Consider the following 13,520-nt stretch of genomic DNA (forward strand, 5'->3'; position numbering starts at 1 on the left):
TAGTTCTTCCACTCTTACACTCCACAGCTGACTGAGGAGGTTACGAAATTATGGCTCAGAGTGACTTCACACGAATACACATACCAGTAGTGTGAATGGCAGTACCAAGTGGTGGTGATTCATTCCCTCAGCTCCAAAATTGCCAGCATTCAAAAGAAAAGGATTATTTTTAAATAAAGAAATGCTTTATCAAACAGAGAGTACACACATTATAGAGTAATTAATCAGAAAAGTTATTCTGAAAGTAGATTTAACTGCAGGATTTCTTGTAGAGGCAAACTAGAATTACAGTAGGAAACTATTGAGGACTGAAAGTTGTAGATAGAATTGCATATTTTAAGGGCTCCTCAAATTACACCTGAGGAAAGGTTTACTCTGGGGATGCTAATGAAACGGTTCCTGTTTGTGTGATTCAGTGTTTTCTTTGGATAATATCTCTCCAGTAAGGTAATTGCAGTTGGCTGCGAAGCAGGAAGGCAACTAGTTTAATTTGCTCTGTTTTCCACTTCAGTACCACCTCAGGCTGTTTCTTGGCTTCCCTTATGAGATTTAGCAAAGTCAGCCTCATTATTAGTGATAAGGGAGACCTCAAAGGAAAACACAAGATGTGGCAGGTAACTACATTGGTGACTTTTGGCTGTTAGTAGGTAGCCTTTTGGAATCATTGCTGATCTGTGGGTAAGCTGGGAATTAAACACTTTATAGTACTAGAACAGCTTTTGTCTTTCTGAAACATAAAAGCTGAGCTGCTATTCTCTTATGGCCATTGCAAAGCAACTCCAGTGATTTGGAACTCCCTGGCTCAGCTTCACTTTTGTTTTGTTGTTTTTTTAATTATTTTTAAGTGTCTGAAGCAGATAAAATTCATACCTTTTCTCCTGGTGATTACATTGTCTTCAGCTGAACCATAGTAGTTTTGCATAGACTCAAATGATAGGTTGAAAGGGACTTCCGGACCACAAGGCCAACTTCAGTGCTATATGTGATAGATCACAGCTGTGTGCCATCAACTTCTGAACTGCTCCAAAAGAGGAGCTCTGTAGCTCATTCCAGCCTCTACTGAAATGAAGGAAGGAAGTACTTTCAGTTGCTCTGTCCCAGCTGAACAAAGCTTACTTTTTTTTTACTTTGTTACTTCCCCTTACCCCAAATAAGTTATAGTTTGATACTACTTCCAGGCAAATGAATTAATATGTAGGCATTACGGCTTTGGTGACCTATAGAAGTTTTAGGGAGTCCAGATAGTTGCTGTTTATCTCCGCAGAGATTTTCCAAGGTCCAGAGTATTAGTGGAGCCAGCTAAGAATTGGGTTTAGTGGAAACCTGGTATCAGTGGACCTTCACTTAAGTCTTCACCTTCCAGTGTGGGAGCGGCAATGATGTTTTTACTAGAAAACAGTTCTTTATTCTGATAAGAATTGCAGTAGAATAAGGATGTGCAGACATAGCAGAAATTCTGAAACTAATTCTTGGAAACACAGATGCCTTCAAAGTGCAGCTAAAATTTTAGAAATGAATGCTTGGAAATGACACCCTAAAACTCATTAGTATTTAACACAGCTTGTGACACTGCAGATTTTGATATGTTTTTGGTAGTTAATGAAAGGCATGAGAATATGCAATTTCAAGTAGTCTTTACAGTGCACACGTCTATGTTAAACTGGAGATTTAATCATAAAAATGTCTTAACCTACAAGCTTGATAATATATATGCAGCTAGAATTAAAAGTATGTTTTAATGATTTCAACACCAAATTTTCACTTTTCTGATTTCCTGACATTACTACACTCTTTTACCTCTGAAGTGCCTCATTCAGAATATCTGTCTGTTCAAAATGTGTTCCAGCTTTTCACTCACATTACTGAGGTTAAGGACTACTTCTCCATTTTGTGTTCCCTCCCTTCTGTTGTTACGGAACAATGCTTGCTATGTATTCTGCTGATTGGGAGATATCCATACATTTCAGTAATCTTACTGTAATCTGCTCCATTTATGTGGACTCACCAACTAGGTGGAGTCTGAAAGGAGTTAAGTGCTGAGGAATTCCTTCTGGAATCAACTGCTGTGCAACCACACTGTTAAATCTGTTATTCATCTCCTTATTTTTAGTGAGTCTCCTTCCTGAGCGTGTTCAGTATATTCCCCCTCCATAAATAATGATTGACTGAATTAACTTACTGCATATGGGAGAGAGAGATGGGAACACCTTCCCAACCTTCCTGATGGGGCCCTTTATACCTCTTTAAATATGCAGAAAGGAAACTAGCTTTAGTCATCTGAAAACACACTTATGCCCAGTTGTATAAAGGGAAAAACAGCCTAAAACTATCTCAGTTCTTGCAGGAGCTGAGTTAGCTGACAACTAGTGCACATTAATTGTTACCCACCTTACAGGATTAACTACTAATTTGGTTTGACGTTCATGGTGACGTTCTTTCCCATAGTAAGAGAGAGAAAAAAGAAGTGAAATTTCATTTGCTTTGCTGAAGTTTTATTCTTGATGTTTTCAAATCAATTTTGTTGTTAATCTTCTGGACAATTTGATGTCTGGATGCAGGTAGGCAGAAAGCTAAAATGTTACTGTCGCTCCATTTCTTTCACCATGGAAGTCATTTAGCACTTCTTTCAAAAAGTGCATTTGTGAATACTACTGGTTTGCTCTATTATCTACTAAAAAAATCCAGTTCTTTAACACTGCTAACATTAAACATTTGATGAGAACACATGGGCCTTAGTGCTGTTCAGATACCCTTCTACTGGGAAACCAAAGTGTACGCTTTGCTGCTTCCTATGAAAATGTTTTGGTTTCGAGGACAGGGACACTTATGTTTTTGTGAGACCACTTTAATACTTTTTGTTTTTTTATAATATGTTTTGTGTGTTGTTGTTTTGGTTTTGTTTTTTTTTTAAATTATCAGATTTATTCATGCAAAAAAAAAAATCGTGCCCAGAATGTCCAGACACAGTAATACTAGTAATACTGATCCTCTATGTGAAGTCCACTGATGTTAGAAGACAGTGGGGATCTGCTGAGAGATGGATTCTCTCAGCCATTCATTTCATAATGGATGTTATGTGGAGATAAACAGCTGAGAGACAATGAACCTCCATTCCTTTGTTTTTGTTTTTGTTTTTGTTTTTGTTTTTGTTTTTGTTTTTGTTTTTGTTTTTGTTTTTGTTTTTGTTTTTGTTTTTGTTTTTGTTTTGAATAAAGGGGTGGAAGAGAAACAGTTTTCTCGTGCCACAGAAAAGCTTTTTCGTTTTTCTTTTCATGAAAAGCTGATATTTCTAACAACCACAGCTAAGTTTCCCCTTTTTCTGGGGCAGAGAGGAGAATTAGAAAAATCTCTTCATCTAGGCTCCCTCTCATATTCTCAAATGAACACAAATTTGTTCTGTTTTCCCCAATCTCTTATAAGGATGTTTTATTAACTTCCCATTCAGAAATATGTTATTCCCCACTTATTTCTTCTTTCCTCTCTTCCATTATTCCAGTGACTATAAACAGTTCCTATAAATTTGACAAGAATATTAAATAATTAAGTTGCACATTTGTTCTAATGAATGTTGATTATGACAACAGAAGAGCAAAGAAAAATAACATGAAGCCAATCGATCACTGAAATGCAAGTGAAGGAAATGTATTCAATGTTTATCCACTGTTGCTGTTGAGGATATAATATTAGATAGAGGCTATGAAGTTTTTGTTGTTGTATCACTTTAAACAAGCAATTATCACAAAAACAACTATTTTAATATGCAACTTCGGTTAACCAAATGTTTTGCAGTACCTGATGGCTTTAGAAAGTGGAGTGGCTGATGAGTCATAGTTACCTATTTCCCTTTTATTTTCAGTTCCAATCATGTCCTGTTTTGCTGTGTGCATTGAAATTGGCATAGTGGCCCCTTCACTGATTTCATCCAATTCTTTTACTGTTCAACAACTTAATTGTTCCATTTCTTTCAGAAAATTTTATAGAGTGACAGGTTATGCAAGTATTAATTGTGAGTCCAAAGACCAGTGTCTTCTCACTTTACTCTGATATCCCAAGGATTGTTCATAAAACTTAAGGGTTTTCTTTATGACTGTATATGTCTTCTCCAATCTTTAAATTCATTCTTTCTTATCAGTACTTTGTTTAAATAAAAGTGCTTTTGTAGCAAGTTGCTTGTTGCAAAAGGCTTGCATTGGGGATGTTTGACCAGGTGTGTTTCCAAAGAAATTTGGGGAATTTTTAGAAACCTAAAAACCACATTCAGCATATTCTGCTTCTTTCATGACCTTCTCTCTTCCAATACCACCAGCCAAGGTGGGTGGATCCCCATATTCTGGCAGCTGTCTGCTCTAGTGTGGTCCTGGAAATCTGTGACCATCTCTGTGGCCCCATAAACAGAACCGATTGTTGTTTGGCAGTATGCTCCTGAAAATGACATGCGTAGTAGAACCACTTACTCAAGGATTACAGATTCTTGTTTCAATGAATGAATGAACAATTTGTATGATTTATTTTCGCCCACTTTGATGAGTATTCTGGAATATATTCATTCCTTTTAGAGAAATAGTTTCAGATTACATATATATATATATATAGTTTAAAATGAGATTTCATCAATCAGATCTTTCTCCTCTTCAACTAACTTTATATTTATTTGTGTTATTTGTTTTGTTTTGTTTTTCTCCTTTGCAGCCAAAGTTCATAAAACATCACGAGGGTCATATTGTTCAGGATTTCAAAGAGCCATCATTTACCTTTGTGGATACAAGTAAACAGACAATGGTGTCCCGACCATCTGCTCAAGCTGCTTGAGAACGATCTTCTGTGCAAATGGCATGAAAGGTAATTTAACCTCCGAAGATGCCCACAGAGCTTCAGTTCTGTTTACCATTGTCTCTTTGCCAGTCTAAAAATAAATCATGCTGAACAAAAACAAACAAAAAACAAACAACAACAACAACAACAAAAAAAAAAAAACTCTTTTTCCAATTTAAAGAGCAGATAATCAGAGGAGTTAATTTCAGCTAATTTCAACTAACAGGGGGCTGTTTTTTTCTAAGTAGCAGAGAGCTTTTCTGGGATAAATGGTAACTGTCTTATAATTGTCTTTGTTTGCAGTAGGAGGCTGTTGTCTTTCAGAGTACAAAATAGGGTATAGTCATAGAGAGGTATTCAGTGCTTGGTGATGCACACTTTTGACATTTCAAATGCAATTCTGCCTTGACTCCTTTGTTACTTTACTTTGCCTGTCCATTTTTTTTTTCCATTAGAAATGCACCTTTGCTACTATATTATATATATATATTTTTAATAAATGGACATATTCTTATCTATCTTTTTATTAAACAGCTAAGAATTTGAAAAAGAGATTCCTTTCTAAATCAAAATAGAAACTTCACTTTTAACCTCTATTATCTTCTGCAATCTACTGTGCTAATTTCTTCAGTTCCAGCCACTACAAATAAAGCAATTTCTATCTCCTTCATGCTCCCTTACTCTTTATGTTTCATTCCTCCCACACCAATGTAGGTCAAACTAGTCCAAATTTTGAGAATATCCTTTTACTGAGGTCCAGGGTCAGACCAGACGTTGCAGAGTATGTTCTCTGGGAAGCTGTAGCAGTGCAGACATGATGTTCTTTTTTGACAGGAAAAACAGAAAATGTATTTTCCTGTGTTTTGAGGGAACATATGAATTATAGCAGCAGAAGTGTTCAACAAATGAACTTCTGTTGAAGTGTCAATGGAGATAGCATGTGAGGGGAAAGAAGTTTTGTTGCTGAATTAGCTATATTGGTTTAGCTAACCTAACAAGGCATATTTTATTGCCATGAATGCACTCTGAACATAAAACAGAGGGAACAGGTTTTCACATTAAGATGTGAGAGAGTGCTTGTCTTTATGGTGGTGTATATTTTGCTCTAGTTTAATAACATACACCTGATTCATGTTTTTCTTGGACGTTTTCACTTTTTTTTTTTTTTTTTTTTAAAGGAGAAGAGGTGGAACATGACAGATTTGAGAATGTTTTATATAGCTTTCAACAAGAAGCAATTTATAGCAAGTTGAAGTTATGTAACTTCTATCTCCACTTTTTCATGGCATGATTTAGATCTGGTGCTTTCACAATAATTCAAAGGAATATGCAGTCAGTCAATCTATCTTATCTATTTTAAGCATTTTCAAGTAACCATCGCTGTACTTTTTAGTTCTAAATCGGAATAAAAGTGTCAGTTTGCTATAAACATGCATTTTGCAAGATATCAGAAAGGAAAGGTCTTCATTTGTTTATGAAGACTTCATCAAATAAAGGGATTCCATAGCACTGTTAATTGTATAGGGTATACAGACAGCATTAATTTGTGCAGGTATATTGGTACAAATCACAAGTGTCATAAGGAGATGGGTTTAGTCTCTGCCATAAATAAATAATACCCCAGAGTTATTTGAAAGATAATAAATGACAACTATAGGACAAATTAATACAACAAAGTTTTTCATGAAGAAATATCTAGGATAATCTAGGAGGGCATCTAAAATTCATCTGGATGCCTTCAGAATGATGTTTGAATGTTATGAAATCATTCAAATAATTTTGTGATATTGTATAAATTAATCGTTTGGCTTTTAGAGTCAAGTGAATAATTCATGAACTTCTCATTTCATGAGCTGTAATTATCTGCTGTTGTCTGCCATGATCTCAAGCTGTGGCTGGCTTTCTCTTTGCAGTGAGTGCAAGCAGCTGTAGGCGTCTAAATATGTGCTAGGTGTTTAAATGCTAATGTGTAATCAGTGGACTATAGGTCTCTGTCATAGTTAAGCCAAAAGAATGATACAAAAAGCAAAACTCTCCTAGGTCCAAATCACTGATTCCACTGTATGCAGCAAGTACCATATGAAATGCTCTTGGGTATGTGAGACATCCACTTGGAACCAATGCATGTGACAGAGAGCCTGTGGGAGACCTACATCCTTCTGAAGTGACAGGAGGACAGCTGAAATGGGCCATATGTGGCAGACAGAAGTGTCTTACTTGCTTGTAGATGACAAACTTTGGGTGTGTTAATTTAAAAAGTGAACTCGATCGCATATAATTGTTAATTTATCATATTTTCTGCAAACAGCTGCACTTAAAGAATTAGAATATAAAAAGTTACCTGTGTTTTGTCTTGTTTGGGTACTGTGGTCCTTTGTAGGAATACATAACTATGATATTACCAAAGAGCATCTTCCAATCAGGAAGTTTCAGGTCTGAGAGTGTTAGGGACAGAACTGCGTATCTGACTTGCCTATTGCTTGTGATCAGGAGCAAGATCAACAAAGGCAGGCAAGGGCCCATGCAAGGGTGCCAGATACTCATCAGAACTGCTGATGTTACCAAATTGAGGGAATAAGTCAATATACTCAAGTGCAGGGCTGCTGTCCAAAAGGGACTAGACGGGAGGGAGGAGCGGACTGAGAGGAGCCTTGTGAAATTCAATAAGAGACAGAAGTGAAGTCCTGCACATGAGAAGGAGAAGCCCCTGGCAGCAAGACGGACTGCTGGTTTGCTGCCCTCAGAATAATTCTGCTGAAAAAGTCCTTACAGGTTATGGAGGACAACAAGGTGAACATAAGCCAGCAGTGTTTCCTAGCAGCACAGTAGGTTGGGTAGCAATCCTGGTCTGCATTATGAAATATGCAACAAGCATATCAAGAAAAGGTTTACATGTCTTCATAATGCACAGTGGCACACAGTCTTGCTCACCAAACCTCCATACCCCAGTACAGGAAAGAAATTAATAAACTGTAGCATGGTAAGCAGAGTGGCCATCAGGTTGGTAAGGACAGTAGCATTTTTCTGAGGAAGAGAGGTTGAGGAACATTGATGCATGCAGTCTGGAGGCAGGATGTCTTTGGGGGCACAATAAAGTAGTCCCTGATACCTGCAGAGAGGTTACAGAGCCACAGTGGTTCATGGTGAGAAGACAAGAGATAACGAATAAGAAATAATAGAATCAAAGCATGGCTTGGGTTGGAAGGGATCATCCAGCACCAAATCCCTGATGTGGGTAGAGTTGCCATTCACTAAATCAGGCTGCTCAGTGCTCCATCCAACCTGGTCTTGACCAATGGGATATCTGCAGCTTCTCTGGACAACCTGTATTAGTACCTCACCAGTTTCTGAGTAAATAATTTTTTAACATCTAACCTAAAGTTCATCTCTTTTATTTTAAAATCATGCCTACTTATCCTATCGCTATCAGACCACAAAATTGGTCCCCTTCCTGCTTGTAAGCACCCTTCGAGTTCTGGTAGGTCACCATGAAGTCACCCTGGAACCTAATTCAAGCTAAACAAGCCAATTCCCTCAGTCTTTCCTCATAAGAGAGATGCTTCAGCCCTCTGAGCATCTTCATGACTCTCCTCTGGACCTTCTCCAACAGTTCCATGTCCTTCTTGTGATGGAGATCCCAGATGAAACCTTACGAAGGCAAAGTAGTGGGAACAATTACAAGAAGTTAAGACTGGCTATCAGAAGAATGCTTTTCACCCTTGCTTAGTGATGCATTAGGTTCCCCAAAGATGCTGTGCTAGCACCCTTCTCTGAAGTGTTTAAGACCCAGCTGGAGCACGTGTTTAAGAACCCAAACAATGAAGTCTGATTTCGCAGCTGACTTTCCTTGGGGTAGGAACCTCAGACTAGAGAACACACAATTTCCCTTCCTACCTGAATTTTCCTGTAATCTCAAGATGTATTATTTCAGGATGTGAAGTGAGAAACTTCTTTCTTCAAGTCTGATTAGACTTAGAACAGTTTACCCTTAACTGTAGGTATAAGGACAAACCCTTTCCTTATGGCAAAAATGTCACCACAGAGTTGATTGCATTAACCCTATTGTAGTGCAAAATAATATATATTTAAAAAAAAAAAAAAAAGCTGGAAATTAAAGTGATTTCTGAAACCTTGTTACAATCAGCATTAAAAAATTGTGGAACTCTACTGAAGGCACAGAAAAAATGCTGCAGGATTTAGGCTTTGGGTTTTTTATTATGCTTATTTGCTGTGAAAATTTGGGAATATTTTTGTATCTACATACCTCATAAATGAAACAAGGCAAGCACGCTACTAGGGAGAATAAAATGTAAGTCTGACTTACAGCTAGAAATATAAATGTCTTCAAAATTAGAAAAGCCCATGAAAAAGAAAATTCATGTTGTTGATATTTTTTCTTTATTCTCTCCATCACAGAGAAGCAAATACTTTTCTGTATATTTAATAAACCACTGAAATAGATTTTCTTACCTGCTAATTAAAGCTGTACTTTATTTTTTAATCAACAGCATGTAATAAAGATAACCCCATGTATACTGGCAGCTATGCTTATGCAAAAATAAACACTTAATTTTGAAAAATTACAAATTTGAATAAGGTGAAAGTGAGCTGCTTTATGAAAGAAAATACACTGAATTACTATTCTTTTTGTCACTGGTATCAAATAGTAGGTAAAAATAAAAAGGAAAGTATAAAATAGCAATTTCACTAACTTGTGAAGAAAAGAAAGGCTGTTTAAGAATGGTTTAAAACAATACATAGAGACACTGTGTTAAAGTAACGTTTCAACTGAATCTATGATGCCCATATGAGGTATTCTCTTCATCAGAACAGTATTGTGATTGTATATTTTTGCATTCCTAATTAAAGAATAGGTATTTGTAAAAAAAATAACAATCATGTTGCTAATATTTGCATTCTGTTTATTAGACAGAATGTCTTAAATTTTTTATACTATAATTTGTTTTATATTGCTAGGTGCTGAAGGTGTATTCTGTACCTCCTTAGTTGCAGAACAGTTATTTTAGATGATGCACATGGGAAAATGTGGCTGCTGGTTTTTGACCACTTGGTTGGAAATAATAAGTCTTGTAAACTTTTATTATTATTATTAATTTAGTTAGTTAGTGCATTTATAGTTCAGTCTGTCTCAGAGTTCTCTTTTGCATCTTTTGGTTGGTGGTTTCCAATATACAGTGTTAGCTTTTGGAGTGAAAAAAAAGTTGGGATTTTCCTAGTAGAGCTTTACTGGTAAACCTGACAGTCAGAAAATGATATGCTTTCACACTCATTTAAGTAAGACACAAGTCTTTACAGTATGCATCTGTGAACTTTCATGTTGAAAGCATGAGATCCTTTACTTCAGAACCTATTTTTTGACAGATGTTAATTTTGGTAGGGGGAAAAATAAAAGAGCTTTTTGATATACTTTTGGCATTCTTCCATTTCAGCACTTAAAATCAAGTCATTAAATATTTCTGATGGCTCTAAATAGAAGAAAATTAGGTCAGCAAAAATAGTATATCATGTCTTCAGGAGTGGTGATATCTTGAAAGACACTGAAACTTCTGAGGTTTACTCCAGCTGTATAAGAAAAGAGATTTGGAACTAATGTTTTTTGTGAATCAGTGCATAAAAAGTAATTTACATGAGAAAGTGTTGAAATTATAGCCAATGGTATTTTTAACCTTTAAATAAAATTTGTTCTAGAATAAATACCTCATCACAAGAATCACAGAGGAATATAATATATATGGGAGTGTTCAAGGGATAAATACAAAGGATTTTAGGACATTATGAAATAGCTAGGTTGATGTCAGATAAGGCTGATATAACTGAAAGTTTCGATATGCTAATGAAGTTTAGAAATATTGAATTAAATTATTTAGGGATTTTACCATGGTAATGCAATATTATCTGTTTCATAACCTATATTCATTGCAAATGAAACAGCAATTTTTTTAGGCCGTTTTAGTGCAGTGGTTAACCACCAAATACTAGTATAGATTAGTCCTCCTTTTATATTATAAAATGGTGGGTAGTAAACTGAACGTGATGCAACAATGCGTACTTGGAAAGTGAAACAAAAAATGTTTCCTGGGCTGCATCAAAAGAAGCATAGCTAGCTGATCAAGAGAACTGAATTCTCCCCATCCTCTCCCACCTGGATCACCTATAGCATTGAATTTGGCTATGAGGCGCCCAGCAAAAGAAGGGCACTGACTTGTTGAGGAGAGACCAGAGGAGTGCCGTAAAAATGGCTAGAGGGCTGGAACAGCTCCTCTAATAGAGGTTAAGAGAATCGGGATTGTTTATCCTAGAGAGAAGGATCCAGGGAGACCTTACAGCCCAGGGGCCTGCAGGAAAAGATGGAGAGAATAATTATTTCTCAGGGAGTGTAGTGATAGCATTAAGATGAAAGATGGTGGATTTAGCTTAGATCTTAGAATATTTTTTTTAATTATTCAGAGGGTGGCAAGGCACTAGAACAGCTTGTCAAGAGAAGTTATGGATGCCCCCTCCCTGGAAGCATTCAAAGCCAGGTTGGATGACTTGGGCAACCTAGTCTAATGCAAAGTGTCCCTGTCAGTGACAGGGGACTTGATATAATTCCATTGTCAAGGTCTTTTCCACTTCCTTCCTTTCTGGAAAAGGAATTAATGGATGATGATATATTATGATGTATTTTATTTGTGCTCATTCTGTCCAAATGGCTGCAGTATATGGCTTATTAAAGAGAGTAAAGGTCAGTAGTCTTTTTATGTGTGGTGGTGTTTATTTTTCCCTACAGTGTAAATATGCAGCAGAATTACTTCTGAAAAGCATCTCAGAAAAACAGCAGCCTGCATATAAGTTTAATTAGGGTTTTCATTGTATGAGTTAGCTTGTTTGGGTGGTTTCTTCAGAAAAAATAATATGCAGCAGTAGGAATACAACTTAAACAGCCTTCAGCATTCTACTCCCTCTACTCTGTTGAGCTGAAACAGAGGTAGGCTTTTCTTTCCTCTTTTTTTCATGTTCACTGCTTATACTATCTCTCTTAAAGCTGATTGTGAATGACATCATTTAGAAAGAAAGATATACTTGTTTCTTCAAAGGAGAGCTATTTTTTTCTTAAAATGGAGCAGTGCTTTTCTCGTAAATGAGTTGTTCTGAATTGGAAGCTGGTTTTAAAAGTCAACTAGATTTCAGAAAGAGAGAGGACAGAGTAACAATATATCTCCTTTTTTCCTCATATTATCATCAAAAATGTTTGAAATATTTTAGCATTTTCATTAAACGTGTTCAATGTAAGTCACTGTCTGGAAATTACATTTTTATAACTGCATAGACTGTTGACTATTTGTTTCAGGTATTAATTCAATATTTATGAAGCAGTCACAATAAAGGTGAGGAAAACTGTTGTAGTTACTGATGAGTCAAAGTAGAATAAGACTTATCCTAGTCTGTGCATACATGTAAGTCATAATATATAGTGCACAAGTAATAAAAATCTAATATTGCTTTGGAATTCTGACCTATTAAAAGAATTTAATAAGCTTTCCAAGACTTATTTAGCACACTTCCTAGTTCTTGTGTTCAGTGTCTTTATTTTAATACATAAAATCTATCCACTTTCCTCAGTCAGCTACATTAATGGAAAATAATGTATCTAGGTATGTGAGTACTGCAACTAAAGGTAGTATAATGAGCGAATAATAACTGAAAGTAGATTAACAGCTCTGTGTTATGTTTAGTAATATTTGAGTAGACTTTTTCTTCCTCTTATTCATACAGAAACTCTTTTCTGATACTGACTTTGTATAGAGACTTACCTTATTTAACAGATGACAGGCTGAGAGAGTTGGGGCTCTTCAGACTGGAGAAAACTCCAGGGAGACTTTATTGTTGCCTCCCAGTATCTGAAGGGGACTTACAGGAGATCTGGGGAAGGACGTCTTAAAAGAATATGTAACAACAGTATAAGGGGAAATGGCTTCAAACTGGTAGATTTAGACTAGATATCAGGAAGAAATTCTTTATTGGTGAGACACTGGAACAGGTTGCCCAGAGAGGCTGTGGATGCCCCTCCCTGGAAGCATTCAAGGCCAGGCTGGATGGGGCTGTGAGCAACCTGGTCTAGAAGGAGGTGTCCCTGCCTATAGCAGGAAAGAGGGACATAGAATCATAGAGTGTCCCTCTTTCTTGCTATAACATGCCAAACTATGCTGAAATCACTGGTGTACATAAACCTTCTAGACTGAGAGGCATATTGGAATTTAGTAGTTTTGTGGTGGTGTTTTTTTCTTTTTGCTGTTGTTGTGTTGTTGGTTTTTTTTTTTTTTTTTTGTTTTGTTTTGTTTTCCAGCTATCATCACAAGAGCTCTTGTGATAGGTAGGCTAGGAAATCAGATCTGCCTCTCTTAAAAATGCATTGAAACTCATTCTCTCCCCAACAAAATTTGTCATGTGAAGAAAAATGACTTTCTACTTGATCTCTCTTTGATCAGAAAATACATAGTTACTGAAATGTTCTGAGTAGTTCTATTCTTCATGTGATAAGTACACAAAGTTTGTTGGCAAACCTTTGCTTTGTCTTCAGTGCTTATTTAATCATATGCAGTGGTTTCATGTATTTTATTTGTCACTGTTTTTTTTTTTTATTATTTGTTTCAGAAATGTAGATGATAAAATCAGAATTACAAACAATTTGTAGTCCGTTTACATTA

General features: G+C 36.2%; 1 protein-coding gene across 7 annotated transcripts in view; it reads left to right on the forward strand.

The window, feature by feature from the left end:
• Positions 1 to 13,520, forward strand: part of DLGAP1 (DLG associated protein 1) — a 368,200-nt gene that overhangs the window by 68,135 nt on the left and 286,545 nt on the right. For 6 of the 7 annotated variants that reach the window (XM_032442677.1, XM_015855350.2, XM_015855349.2 and 3 more), the window contains exon 2: positions 4,690 to 4,839. The exons of the other annotated variant lie outside the window; for it this stretch is intronic. The gene's annotated coding sequence lies outside the window, so the exon portion shown is untranslated. The remainder of the gene's footprint in view (positions 1 to 4,689; positions 4,840 to 13,520) is intronic. 7 annotated transcript variants of the gene reach the window in all.

Source organism: Coturnix japonica, chromosome 2 (genome assembly GCF_001577835.2).
Source record: "Coturnix japonica isolate 7356 chromosome 2, Coturnix japonica 2.1, whole genome shotgun sequence".
Lineage (NCBI taxonomy): Eukaryota > Metazoa > Chordata > Aves > Galliformes > Phasianidae > Coturnix > Coturnix japonica.